Below are 12,950 nucleotides of genomic sequence, written 5' to 3' on the forward strand. Positions count from 1 at the left end.
CAACTTTTAGTAGATTAATGAAATCAGTATTAACTGGTCTTGAAGGAAGTCAATGCTTCACATATTTAGACGACATCATAATATATGCCTCTTCATTACAGGAACATAACGACAAATTGCAAAACGTTTTCGAACGGTTAAGAACAAACAATTTAAAATTACAACCCGACAAATGCGAATTTTTACATAAGGAAATCTCATATTTGGGTCATGTTATTACTGATAATGGCGTAAAACCAAATCCTGAAAAGATTCGTGCAATTGTCGACTATCCTACACCTGTCGATCAAAAATCGATTAAACAATTTCTCGGTTTAATGGGATATTATAGAAAATTTGTTAAAGACTTTTCGTCTATTGCAAAACCATTAACAACTTTGTTAAAAAAGGGTGTAAAATTTGTTTGGAATACAGAACAAGAAAACGCTTTCCAGCATTTCAAAAATGCCTTAATAAATGAACCAATTTTGCAATATCCTGATTACACGAAACCTTTTATTTTAACTACGGACGCTTCAAATTACGCGATAGGCGCTGTTTTATCACAAGGTGAGCTAGGTAAAGACTTACCAATCTCATTCGCGTCTCGTACACTCAATAAGGCTGAAACTAACTACAGTACAACAGAAAAAGAATTACTTGCGATTGTTTGGGCTACAAAACACTTTCGACCATACCTCTATGGCCAAAAATTTGTAATCATCACTGATCATCGACCATTAACTTGGTTATTCAATTGTAAAGATCCGTCTTCGCGACTCATACGTTGGCGCTTAAAATTAGAGGAATACGACTACGAAATTCATTACAAACCGGGTCGTATAAATTCAAATGCTGACGCTCTTTCAAGAAACCCCATAATGATGATAAACAACGAATCATATGATGATTTTATTCGTTTTCATTATCAAAATCAAGATTTAATCGAAATCAATCACATTCGCGAAAAACCATTTTCCAAATTTCCAAACGCTTTCTTCATTTCAAAAGACCTTAATCAAAATAACAAATATTTTAATTCAATCTCTGAACGTTATGATTTAAACTTAATTCCTCACGAAATCGACAGTTATGATACAATAACTTTGAAGAATGATCAGACGCAACAAACTACATTTTTAATGATATCACATCTTAACCACTTTGACGTACCATCCTATAAAGATGTCTTTTATAGTTTGCTCAATTTGAGAAAGAAAATTCGGGAAGCTAACTTAAGAAAAATTTTCATTGAAAATCCACGATTACTAAATAAGAAATTTAAAATAGATTTAATACACGAAATGATTCATTATATTTTCAATCAGACTGATGTTGAAGTTTCCATAACTGACCGTTGCAAATTAGAGCCAAAAGACGAAGAAGAAATTAACAACATTTTGAAAGAAAATCATTGTACTGCCATCGCAGGACATCGGGGATTTTTCAAAACGTATCAGATAATCAAAGAAATATACAAATGGAAAAACATGAAAAAGGACATACGAAAATTTATAAAAAGTTGTAAAGATTGTCAGTTAAACAAAACAAATCGTCACCCTCTTAAAGCACCGATGGAAATAACTTCCACCGCAACTCAACCATTTGAAAAATTATTTCTCGATATCGTAGGTCCATTACCTATCACCGAAAGTAATAATCGATTCATCCTAACTCTTCAAGACGATTTAACAAAATTTTCATACGCATATCCAATTCCAAATCATGAAGCTCAGCAGATTGCTGAAAAATTATGCGAATTCATCATGATTTTCGGCATACCTAAATCGATTGTAACCGATAACTCCACTGATTTTACCTCTAATTTGATTAAAGAAGTTAATAAACTTTTCAAGATCCGTCACATTACTACTTCACCATATCATCCACAAAGCAATGGAGCTCTAGAACGTTCACATTCCACACTTAAAGATTACCTCAAACACTTTATTAACAAAACACAAACCGATTGGGATAAGTTTGTATCAAGTGCCATGTTTTCGTATAACACATCAATTCACACAACAACTAAATTTACTCCATTTGAGCTAGTTTTCGGAAATAAAGCTATTTTACCACAAACAGTAACTTCTTCACCAGAATTCAGATATAGTTATGATGACTACCATCAACAATTAAAACTCCGACTAAACAAAACATTCGAAATTGCCCGCGAAAATTCAGGAAAAAGCAAAGAAAAATCCAAAATTAGATATGACAGAAATTCGCACGACTATAATTTTAAGAAAGATGATTTGGTACTTATCCAAGATAGAGCAAATAAGCCAGGATATAGTAAAAAACTATCACCGACTTATAAAGGTCCCTATAAAATAGAAAAAATTAATCCAAACCAAACAGTCGTCGTAATTATTAAGAAACAACGGAAAATATATCACAAAAATCTATTGAAGCCATATGTTTCAAATTAAGAAAACCAAAACCCTTAGTCTTATGTTCAAATTTCTCATCTTTATTACAGCTCTGTTCAGTCTCTTAAATCAAATGAAAATAAGCTCAATGATAACATTAATAAATTCAACTCGTTTAGTAAATCAGTTTCGGAAAATATTAACAATATCGTATCAGCTCAAGCTGTTCTTAATCATCTAACTTTATTGGAAGAACTAATTGTCGAGCTAAATGAAGAATGCGACACAATAATATCTTCAATATTATTTGCAAAGCAAAATATTCTACATCCATTCATTGTCACTCCGACCGATTTTAAGAATGAACTAAGTAACATCAAACTTAAATCGAATACTCAACTTCCAATTCCTCTAGATCAAGAATTTAAAATTCACAATTATTTTGCATTAAGTAAAATTTCAGTAATTTATGATAATGATGTTCTAATTTATGTTATCAGAATTCCTTTAGTAGATAACATTAGATACTTTTTATATAAATTAATTCCTCTCCCTTCACCATCAAATCATTCGACTGTCTATTCCTATATCAATCCTAGTTTTTCCTTCCTAATGATGAGCATTACAAGGACGCACTACGGACAGTTGGAAGATCTCTCTGTTTGCTTGGAACTGCTGAATTCCGAATATCTTTGTCCAAGACCTGTCATACGTCTAACGTCACAACAACCAATCTGCGAAGTGAAACTTAGAGTTGAAGATGTCCAGTCCATACCTGAAGATTGTATGACAAGAACCATCAAAGCAAACATCGAAGTTTGGCATCAATTATCCAGTAATCAATGGTTATATGCTATGAGCCATGCAACACCAGCTACGATCTCATGCGACTCTGATTTCGAAAACGCCATCGAAATTACGTTCAAAGATGTTGGAATTTTGGAATTGGCACCTCACTGTCACTGCTACACGATGACTACAAACTTGGTTGCTTCATCCAATATTTCCCACAACTTCACGAACTACATTCCACATGTCGACATCAATTCCGACGATTGCTGTGTAGAAAATCAGAAGATTTTGGTAGCTTCGCAAATGGATCCTATTCACATCGACAGCAATAATTTGGACGAACTTCGGCATGCGAACCTCAAACTTCAAAAGTTCGATGACGCCCTGGAAACCGAGATGAACAACTCCTTTGGCAGTCATCAGTACTTCAACTTTTTCGGATTCTCGATCGCAGTGCTTTTCGTTCTCGTTGTCGTATTCTCTATCTGCTGCTGCATATCGAGATACTGCTGCGATTGCACCTGGATTCCTTGTGTCGGACGGTTTCTCCCAAAGAAATGTTCTGGAAAACTTCTGTCCAACTTTTGGGTACCTCGAAATAGACGTGACTCCATTGCACTGTCTGTCCACACTGGAGAACGTTTCGAAACAACTACAAGTCCAGCGGTTCCAATGGAAGAAAACAATGAACAAACTCCTGTTATTAGTAATCCTTATAATTTGCGATCAAGAAATAGTAGTTTATCTAAATTGTAAATTTTGTAGGTATATCAAAACTCTTAGGGAGGAAGAGTGTTATAATCACTAATAATATTTCATGTATTTGTAATTAATTTTTATTCATATTACTTAAAGTATGGTAGGTGGTAGGTGGTAGGTTTATCTCTGATAACTAAGCTTAACCTTTGCTCCTGATACTACCCTAATATAGACGTCTGCCCTTTGATCCGGGTAGATATTCTTAATTTGTATTTCTAATAGAAATTATGTATTTGATCTTTGATCCGGATGCGACCCCCATTAGACATTTGGTCTTTAACCCATTTTTATCTGTTAGAACTCATATAAAACCACCACCACCCTGTTATAATTCAATTCCGTTTTTACCATCGTACGTTGCGGTTACCCTGTAAACGTATTTTTGTCGAATATACATTTTAATTAAGTACATTGAGTGTCTCTGTGAGTGCCCATCACTGATTTCCCTTTTTGACGACGACAAGTCCCAAGAAGGTCCCATAACAGCATTTGAAGTACTTTGTATTGGCACCGTAATTAAAAGGACCAATGCATGTGGCCATGAGGTTTGGTCCAGAAACATCCTCACGAACATGTAACAAACAATCGAGAAAATTATAACTACTGTGTTAATTATTTCGTTCTGTTATTCTGTAATTTCATAATATGATTGTTGGTATACAGCGTTTCATATATTTTTAAAGTTTTCCAATAGCACAAATACCGTTCTGAAAATACATGGTTTGTAATGAGGCTATTTATTTTATAGCTTTTACGTCCACGTCACTGCAAGTAATTAGCGAATTACAGTCGAGGCTATAGCGTAATTCATAAATCAAGAACGTATTGAATGACGAAGATGGTATCGAGCGATGTCATGTTGTTCTTGGATGTTGATGCGATTAAACTCTTATCCAGACAAAATCAATTACGTTTATTGTGCTAACACGCCACTCCCACATGACTTTGGTGCTATTATTAAAAATAGTAATACACAATACCTTCGAAATCCTTGCATTAATTTCCTTCGTGTACTGTTTATTTGTGGAACAACATGGTTTTACGTCATTGATTCTGCTTATTGTAGTTGTAAAATTCTAATGGATAGTCGTCTGAACCGCAGTCTATTTACAAAATTTATTAGCGTCACACGTTTATTGTTTACACTAGTAGATACAAGATCTTCACATTCAATTATCAGAATAGCTAACAGCAATTTATCTAAGCCCGTTTTGGTGAAAACATGTTTTACCACTTTGAGGAGAGCTAAAATTGGAAGAGATTTTCATTCTCCATTTTTTAACCATACGTGGAGGGATACATGGGAAAGGTGCTTTGTCCTTTCATGTGTTACGCCACTGCCCATGAAAGGTGTGGTCAGTAAACCTACAATACAATACTTTTTGTAAATGTTAATTTTGCACAGTAGCGTTTAAATATGGAATTAAGGATGTTGTCAATCAGATAGTTTACATCCAACTTAAGAATTACTGTAGGTCGTTAATTCGGGCGTGATTTTATTGCCGCCATTAAAAAAGTGGGCAAATTGCCAGAGCTGTTTAACGTTGACACTGGGCTTGGTCATTGGGGTTTATACACGCTCTGAATAAAAGATGTAAATTTGCAGGGTGGGCGCCTCACACATCGTTGGTTTCAAGCAATGTTAGAAATAAACTGGCAAAATTCTATTGTACGTTTTATACTAGAGCCGTCTCCAATTGTCGAAATTTGTTCGCTGACAATGCCAAAATTGGAACAATAAAAAGGTTAAATGTCAAATTAATAGTGTGATGAATCTTGTAACACCTTAAATTTAATAAAATGTGTATTGACCCTGCTTAAAAGGTTAACAGACTTCAGAATAATGACACAGTGTAACAAAAATTTAAAAAGTTGTTGATCCTCTGAATTTTGGTTTTATTTCTGGTAAATTAGACTTACCTGATTCAGAAAATACCAACTATTTCAGCGAGACATCGATTTTAACACCAGAACATTAATTAACTTTTTTCTGTTTTTTTCCTATTCTGGTGTAGAACAATTCAGAACCAAAATTTCGAAAAAAAATTCTAGCTCAAAAAATAATCAAGTTAAGACAAAAAAACGGTACCCAATCCGGAAGCTAAACAGAATTTGAAAATCGGTAACTATGGACACATACTATCGTCCATTGGTCAGGTGAACATTACACTCTCGTTGCCTAGGAAATTTTACTCCATCTCTAGAATAAGCTTCCGGGATTGGTTAATTTTTATTATTTCTCGAATACTATTAAACTTAAGCAATTTTTGTTTTAAAATTTACCATCTGTATTCCTGTCGGCACCCTTCTTTGCTCTATGGGTCATGAGTTCTGGGACACTCTGTATACGCAATTAACAGTTTTATTCTACTGATAATTACTGATAATTAAGTTTATTATTTTTCAACCCGTGGCACTACTGCTCGCTCATTGGACTTCTAATTCCTAAACGAAAAACGTACGAACAAAAATTACTGCACATTCTCGCTTCATAAAGTCTTTGACAGCTGTAAATTTTAAGGTTATTTTATGGAAAGTGTCTTTAAATGCGTTGTCATAAGAGAATTTTCGCTGTACGATTCATGAGGGTCTTGTAAAGATGTTTTATTAAAAATTTAAAAAATTCTCCGTTTGAAAACGTCAAAAATGTCAAACGTCAAATGTCTGTTTCTTTAATCAAAGACATGACTTGAAATTTCAAAGCCAACTGATGACACCTATTGTATGTATATCAATAATAATTAAGTTATCCTCAGTTACCCTTTGGAATTCCTCAACGTGTCCTTAAATGCCACTTTGACAACTGCCAATTTTGAGGTTATTAGATGAAAACTGCGTTGAAATGTAAAAAAACGATTTTAAATTTTGTTCAGCTTCGGGATTGGCTACCGTTTTTTCGTCTTAACTCGTTTATTTTTTGAGCTAAAAAAATTTAGTTTTGAAATTTTGGTTTAAAATTCACTCTGGGGCATCTGTGTATGTATACTGGAACGAAATTTGATTTTAAAGCATGTTATCGATTGTACAAGGTGTTTATAAATGTTTCTAGCATCAAGGGTGGCTATGAAATGTCAAAGAAATTTGCCGCTCATTACAAATGTGGGTTTAGATTTGTCAACTGACATTTGCAGTTAACCTCAAACATTAAGCAAAGTAAGTTTTAAGAAATAAACTGTTCTAGTTGTAGTTTAAAACTTCAAAATCGAAAACTTGGGCACAAAACCGTAACTAAAACGTCATTGAAATAACTAACATTATAAATAATTTTGCTGATAGTTATATTCACCATGAAAACAAAGCGGCAAAATAGTGTACGACAGGAATTCCAAAGCCACGCTTGATACTAGAAACATTTATAAACACCTTGTACAATTTTTCACGATAATACCTTAAATAATCATTAGGAAATTCAAACGAAACCCGGTAAAATCGCTATGACGTGATAAGTCCAAGTCAATTACCAATCACCACTGTATTCAAATCCTGTCTGTTTTTTGTGTGCGTGCCAAAGCGTCTTCTGTGCAAATCAGGAATTATGACGTAATTGGGTCAAAATTATAAACTTTCAACGTTTTTTTTTGGCATAAATATTGATTTAAATGCAAAATAAGAAAATCAAGGTAAGAATAATTTAAGGAAACAGTAAATGAGCCCCATTATTTATTAAAATTTAGAAAAAAAAATCTTGAAATCGAAAATTCTCTAATTTTACCTTCGCAATAACTAAACAAGGAAATTGTTATCACAAAAGCTACAAAAAAATTCAAGTCAGCCACATTTTAAACCACAAGAGATTTGGAGAGCATTAGACCAAAAATAAAATATTATGCAAGTTGATAAACTTAATTTATCCCAGAGATTTAAATTAGCGATCGAAACTATGTTTCCGCGCAACGGCATAATTATTTTATCCGCGGCTAGCTTAACTCGCTTACGGCTCGGGGCCCAATTCTGCAAACTTGTGTGAAATCTTCCATTTTGAACACTTGTTGTACAATATACTATTCACGCATTTCACTACCAGCTAAAATAGAACTTAAACATCTCGATTTTCCGAACACTCATAACGGAAACGTTTGTTAAAAACTGCATTTGTCTCAACAATTAGACGTCAATCTTAGACGTCAATGTCATCTAATTGTCACATGGTGTAAAAGTAAAACCCCACTTAGAATTTGTAACCTTACTTTTTTGCATTGTCAGTTTTGACAGTTTTAATTTTTTTGTTTCAAAATGGTTAGAATTTTCAGAGTTTCCAAAATTGAAGGACCTGACTGATCATACCACTCTGTACTAAAGAGACTATTCTAATTTTATCGGCTTTACATAAAGTCCGTTTTTTTTTAAAAAACCATCAACACCGCAATCTCCCCTTCATTACAACCGGCAACGTTGCCTAGGGAGATTTTTGGTGAGAAAATAATTGTCAAAATTTTTGACAGTTCTGAAAATTGGGCAGTGTTTGCGTTAAAAACGTTTCTTTTACAACCTGTTGGAGTGCAAATCAAAGGATTTAATAGTGAAAAGACTTGGCACAGCCTGAAAGGCCGTTTTGTGTAATCAAATTGTCAATTAGGCAACTAACCTATTTGATTTTATCACCAAAAGGTTACCAACGACGACGTTGCCGGTTGTAAAGTGGTGGGAGAGTGCGGTGCTGGTGGTTTTTTAATAAAAAAACGGACTTTACTTCAGTCATGACAATTCTGAATTGACAACTTGTCAATACATTGATGTTTTACACGTCAGTAAAGACAATGACAGTTATGCACAGACTACACTCAAATTTTTAAAATGTCAGAAAAATGACGTCAAAGATTTTGTGTCCGCGGCTGTATGTAACATATCCACATTTTCAGAAACTCGCTTTGTCAGCGGTGGTTTCCATGTTTCTTGTAATAAACTGTAGAAAAACGTGATAAAAATCGCATGTTGGTTCTGATATCTTCACCAGGCAAACATACACATAATGTTATTAGATTGCATTCCATTTTTCTTACGTTTCTTATGTATACCTACTATCAGATTGTCATCCCATCTGCATAATAGAATCCAGTATCAAGCAACGCAATGCGTGCCCAGCCCAACGAAAGTGAGTAATAAATTTTTCCCAGCAGGGACTTAACAATGGCATCCGCTTCACTTCAGATAGCGTGTCATTTCTAAAATATTCACATGTTATATCTGATAGCAAAATTCCGAGTACGAGAAAAAAAATTAAAGAGCTATTCAAAAATCCTTTGGTAAGGATGAACTTGAGTAACTTGATGAATAACTGAAAGAAAACGGTAGGAATGACGTCATTCTTGTTGTTTCCGGAAGCTGGTTGGGATGTTTATTTTTAATGTGTTCTGCTGCAGAAGGCAAATGTTACGAGTTGACATAAAATCTTGATGGTTTAGGTTTGCACTAATCTTTTTACATTGCGTGCATATTTTACTATTGCCCTTGATTCAAAATGATATACCTTATGTTTGACGATTTTCATCGAGAGAACAATAACTGGAGAGTTGAGGTTGGAACGTTCATACTTTGGTAAGGAAAAACAGGGAATAATTAAATGTGAATTATTAATACACACCTTGAGAAATAGTTTAGATCTTATTATGATTTTGGAAGCCAGAAGCAATTACTCTAAGTGTTTTTAGCATATCTTGATTACTATTTTAATTCAATAATGTTGGAGCAGTTCATTTCTGAAGGTCTTGCATGGAGAATATCAAATGATTCAAAATCAATAAAGGTTTGTGACGTTTGGAAGATCCTATTTATTTCTTCATTTTTTTTATATGTTGGTAGTGACTGATATCTAATTATTATTTAACGTTTCAAAATTGTTCTACGGCGGCAAAAATCAGTTAATGCTATTTAACCTCAAGCCGTCAAAGAAGCATTTTCTAATCCTCAGAGACCACCACCAGTACCATTAAAATTGTGTTGTCAAGTTTAATAGATTTCAAAAAACAATACAAAAATTTAAAAAGAAAAGTCAACCAACGTTACATTGTGTGAAGTTTTCCTTCAGACAATGAATCTGCAAGGTGATCAAATAAATGACACAACTCATGATGTAAAAATTCCCACATTAAATTTTATTTTTTATCTTATCGCATGGAAAACTGTCGAAATTACTCATTAGTTAAATTTACTTCGGTCTGAATGTTTCTACTTTTTTTGAAACGTCAATAAGATTATAAATTATAACAATTAATTCCGAGCTTCAATTCGTTCTGACAGCTATAAAAACCATAATAATTCCGTATGAAGAACAAAAATATTTTTTATAGATTTTGATATTCAGGCGTCATTCGTAAAATAAAGATAAAGAAGGAAATAGATAAAATATGCATGGAATAGCGAATCATCTTATGTTACCAACTTCATTGTAAGTTGCAAGCTCAGCTTAGTAAGATTTTTAAAACAATTTTTGCATATTTTGCTTCGCCTTGAAAACATTCACAATAAAATTTTGGTTCCATATAGGTACCTATGTACTAAATTTCGATTGAAGATTCTCATTTTGAATTTTTCAAAATTTACGGTAGAAGTCCACATGAGATTTAGGTTGACATTGAAAAGCATTTGTAATAAAAAAAAATTTTTCAATAAAACTGAATGTAAACTGAACGGATTCGAAAGTAAATTTTGAAAAAATTGAAAGCAAAAATAAGAGAACCGAGCTTTATGTACTGACAAATGAAGTGGTCGCTTAAGGAAAATTGAAATTCAAGAAATTACCTTCTCAAGTGAGACACACTATACAGGGTCCTGCAGCACTTGTGTCCACCCCCAAAATTGTCTTTAATTTTAAAGATAAAATTTTGAAAATTTGCATACTCGTAGTGCGTACTCGTAGTGCTCGTAGTTACCAAAGCTCTAGAAGCTGACGCAAAATTTTGTTTTTATGTTTTGTAAAATCAATCCCTAATTTAATTTGTTTTCAATATGAATGTGTTAAAAATATCTCAATTGTCACTTTAGATTTAATGCAAATTGTATTCAAAATTTGAGAAAAAAATGCAGTTTTATCAATCCAATTTTATTACGTCAAAATTGGGAACTACGTTTACACCCATCTGTCAACATCTTGTGTCACCAATGACATCTATGCTTTTAGTTTTACTTGGTGAAATTGTCGCTTTCTCGATGTTAATTAACGATTTCTGGTGTTCATAAAGTGCAATATGCCCCAGTAATCAAAACTGACCTTCATACTAGTGAATGAAGTGACTCCTGCAATTTTGGTGTAAACGTAGTTTGCCAATGCGCTGTCATAATTTTGAAAACTAACTTGATAAAACAGCGTTTTTTTCGCAAATTTTAAACACAATTTCCATTATATTTGAAATAAAAACTTAAATATTTGTATTATAGTTATGTTGAAAAAAATTTTAAAAGCTCAAAAATCGCTTAAAATTATACTTCTTAGGCGTCGTGACGCCAATCAAACCGTGATAAAAAATAGCTATTTGTGTACCAAGGCCAAAAAGTGGTTCTTTTTTGGCCGAGCCTATTTTTAATTAATTTTAATTTAATTTAATTAATTTAATTAAATTTAATTTTAATTTAATCAATTAATTTAATTAAATTTTAATTTAATTTAAATTAATTTTTAAGAAAGAAGGCGAGGGCAAAATGGCCCTTTTTGGCCGTGATACACACAAGATTTTTTAGGCGACATCATTAAATTTACTAGTTAATTAATTTTTACTTATGATTTATTGATTTAATCATTTATAACAACTGAACAATTGGAAATATTTATGAATTCTTTAGAAAAGTTCGTATTTTTTTTATTTACATTTGCAGTTTCGGCATGTGTAGCTTCACAATTTGTATGAATTAGGTTTGATTTGCTTTTTGATGTTGTTGCAACTCTTGATGTAATATGCAAAACTATGGATAGATGGCGCCACCATAGATCGGCCGAAAATGTTTGCGGCCAGAAAAGACTCACTTTTAGGCCGTTTTTAAGGCCTAAAAATTTTATTTTTAGTTTAAGTCGCCTAAAAGCACATTTTTGCGTCAGCTTCTAGAGCTTTGTCAACTATGAGCGTATGCAAATTTTCAAAATTTTTTCTTTAAAACGATTTTAGGGGTGGACACAAGTGTTGCGGACCCTGTATACAAAAAGTGTTTATAAATGTTTCTAGCACGACCTGCTGTATTAGTCACGGCCTGTGCAAACGTTTCATTTCCCACTGAACGCGTGATTCCAGAGAAACGCCGATTTCTGCTAAACATTAAACATAAAATAAAACATTTAAGAAACAGAAATGTAATTTAATTTTTTAAAAGATCTGTTATTTTCGTCTCATTTTTTTTCCGCTGCAATTTTTTTTTCTAACTGAAAATTTTCAAAATCATTTAAAACAGGAAACATTATTATTATTATGCGAATCGGGAGTTTCCTAGAAAATTATTCGTCTTGTATGAATGGAACAAAGTAAACAAGAACGAATCTGAATTTTTATAGTTCACCGAAATAAGTATTGTTTGATTCTGACTGTCCGCTTAATGGAGACTTTTTCGGGAAAAATGGTGTCCGCTTAAGAGAAGTTGAAAATGCACATAGTTGGCGTTGAAAACAAACCAAATTTTTCGCCTTTTGGTAAACGTGAACTTTCCTAATTATAAAGAAACGTCAACTGTTAAAATTTGACAGTGTTAACAGTTGCCTTCACTCAATAACTGAATTAAACCGTGTTCTACAAGGCGTTTATAAATGTTTCTAGCATCAAGGGTGGCTCCGAAATTCCTGTCGTGCACTATTTTGCCGCTTTCTTTTCATTGTGAATAAAACTGTCTTGAAAATCATTTATAATGTTACTTACGTCAACAACATTTCAATCACGGTTTTGTGTCCATTTTTATTTTTTATTTTCAGGTTTCAAACCACAACTAGTTTCCTTCTCAAAACTTACTTTACTCTATGATTGAGGTTAACTACAAATGTCAGTTGAAAAATCTAAACCCACATTTATAATGAGCGGCAAATTTGTTTGACATTTCATACCCACCCTTGATGCTAGAAACATTTATAAACAC

The 12,950-nt window shown here is 33.0% G+C and overlaps 1 protein-coding gene across 2 annotated transcripts in view; it reads left to right on the forward strand.

Annotated features, from left to right (window-relative positions):
* Positions 1-12,950, forward strand: part of Galphao (G protein alpha o subunit) — a 75,728-nt gene that overhangs the window by 26,669 nt on the left and 36,109 nt on the right. The window lies entirely within an intron of this gene.

The sequence above is a fragment of the Gnatocerus cornutus genome, chromosome 1 (genome assembly GCF_029298725.1).
Source record: "Gnatocerus cornutus isolate USDA-ARS CGAHR chromosome 1, icGnaCorn1.1, whole genome shotgun sequence".
Classification (NCBI taxonomy): Eukaryota; Metazoa; Arthropoda; class Insecta; order Coleoptera; family Tenebrionidae; genus Gnatocerus; species Gnatocerus cornutus.